We start from the raw sequence: 2,664 nt of genomic DNA, 5'->3' as shown, positions 1-2,664 counted from the left end.
AATTTTGTTTTCTCACTGCCTATTCTGTGAACCTATGTACTCTTTTTTTAAAAGTATAATTTGGCCGGGCGTGATGGCTCATGGCTGTAATCCTAGCACAGTGGGAGGCTGAGGTGGGCGGATTGCTTGAGGCCAGGAGTTTGAGACCACCCTGGCCAACGTGCTGAAACCCCGTCTCTACTAAAAATACAAAAATTAGCCAGGCGTGGTGGCACACACCTGTAGTCCCAGCTACTCGGGAGGGTGAGGCATGAGAATCACTTGAACCTGGGAGACGGAGGTTGCAATGAGCCTAGATTACACCACTCCACTCCAGCCTGGGCAAAAGAGTGAGACTCTGTCTCAAAATCAATCAATCAATCAATCAATAAAGTGATAAAAGTATAACTCTACTGATGAGACAGAGAGTTCATCAAAATGTTATTATAACAGCAGTTGTTTCTGGGTGATGGATCGAAGATTATTTTTATTTTGTTCTTTATGTTGCACTGAGTTTTTCATGCTATCTACAATAGACACATATGATGTTTGTAAAGTGAAAAATTTTTGAGAAAAAACAGAATGACGTCAGAGTTTAAAAAAAAAAAAGCAAGAAAGAAAAACGGCTTCGTTTGCTGAGCTCTGAGATTGGATTTTTTAAAGCCAAACAAAATCATGTAAGACTTTCTCTGAATGCCCCTAGTGGTATCTTCTTGCCATCAGGCTAGGATCACATAAGAACAACCCAACTCGTTTGGGGATGAAAATTGTTTTCAGTGCGGCAGTAGCCACCTCTAAACTCGCCTCCTCCACCCAGCCTACCATGGGCGTGGACTTGACATTTATCTGGGCTCACAAGCCGGCAGTGCTGTCTGGATGTCCCAAAGCCACTTCTGCTCAAGGCAGATAACTGCCAAGGGAATATCTCCGCCAACGAAGAATCTGCCTTTGAATCTGTCTTCCCAAACAAGCAAGCTCTCTCAGTGTTCAGAAGAAAACAGCTCGCTCTGAGGTGTTCACATTTGTGGAGCTCTCCAGTTCTTAGGGCCCAAAGGGGTTCAGCCTCCTGGCAGGGTTGGGATCACAGCTACCTACCAGAAGGCACTGCTCACCATCTGTCACCCTGGGGAAGTAGAGCGGTCCCCAACCACTGGACATGTGCAAGTCGGCTGGGCCGCCCTTTGTCAGAGAGCTTGTAGAGGAAGTTCGATCATCAGATGCGGGCGGGGGCGGGTCTTATTGTCTCCAATAGCCAGGTGACAGGGCCTGTGCTCAGAGGGTGAAATTCACCAGGGTCTGCTAGTCTACCCAGTAAATCTGGGTCCCCACTGCACTTACTGGTAGCATTCTGTACAAGATGTTAGGGTTGCCTAGAGGAGGAAGGGGACCTTTGGGAGAGACAAGGGGCTCTCACCCTCTGGTTCCACAATGACAGCACAGGATTTGCCAGTTCAGGGTCCCTGCTCCGGGAGCTCATGCCTGTAGCTGCCCCGTCTCACAGATAGAAGCACACACAGGCACCTCTCCTCACGTGCAGCTGGCTCTGAGGTTCATGGAACAAGAAGAGCCAATTCCTAGGAGGAGGCCGGTTCAAACTCTGCCTTTTTCTGACTGTGTACCCTTGGAGAAGTTATACACCTCTCTGAAAAATTGTTGAAAGTAAACTTACTGCACAGGACGCATTCTATGCTCAGTTATGTCTGCCGAGTTCAGCTGGGGTGCAGGCACTACCAAGGGCCCCAAGAAAAGAAAAGGGTGCAGAGCAGGGGCTGCTTTCAAGGACCTGCCATGCTAGTGAAGGTGGAACAGTAAAGAGGGTCCCGGGTGTACGGGCGCGGGCAGTGACGGGAGCACAGACCGGGTGAGGCGTGGGAGGGTGAGGGAGGCCTTCTGCAGAGAGGATGCCCCGTGGACAGCGTCAGGGAGACCTCAAGAGACAGGGATGGCTGGGTGGGCACAGGGCTCACTGGCCAGGCAACATCGCCATTATTTCTGTTATTATTACTTCTCCTGCTGAGGCACAGAAAGGGTAAGACACCTGCCCAGGGCCACACTCTTAGAAAGTGGCAGGGCCAGGACTTGGCCACAAGCCTGTCTAGGGGCCCCCATGCACACGGTGCGCTGGTCTTCAATGGTTCAACGGGTGCACAGGTAGGATCTCTTTTCTTTTCTTTCTTTCTTTTTTCTTGTTTTTTTTGAGATGGAGTCTCACTCTGTCACCCAGACTTGAGTGCAATGGCGTGATCTTGGCTCACTGCAACCTCCATCTCCTGGGTCCAAGCGATTCTCTCACCTCAGCCTCCAGAATAGCTGGGATTACAGGCATGTGCCATCATGCTGGATGAATTTTTGTATTTTTAGTAAAGGTGGGGTTTCACCATGTTGGTCAGGCTGGTCTTGAACTCCTGACCTCAAATGATCCACCCGCCTCGGCCTCCCAAAGTGCTGGGATCACAGGCGTGAGCCACTGCGCCAGGCTCGTGGGTGGGATCTCTGATCCTCGCGGTTCATGGATCTCCTGATTATGCTCCAAATCCACCTTCTGCTTTCTTGACATCAAACCTAAGAAACAAGGGCCCACGACATTTTCTGCTTAAGCCCAAAATTCTGGTAACCAGAAGGGACCCCTGAGAGGACCCCCAGGTCTGTCTCCATCCTGAGGGGCTGCCGCTCTGGTTTCTCCCC

The sequence above is a fragment of the Macaca fascicularis genome, chromosome 5, assembly GCF_037993035.2.
Source record: "Macaca fascicularis isolate 582-1 chromosome 5, T2T-MFA8v1.1".
NCBI lineage: Eukaryota > Metazoa > Chordata > Mammalia > Primates > Cercopithecidae > Macaca > Macaca fascicularis.
Note: the sequence above shows the minus strand (reverse complement) of the source record.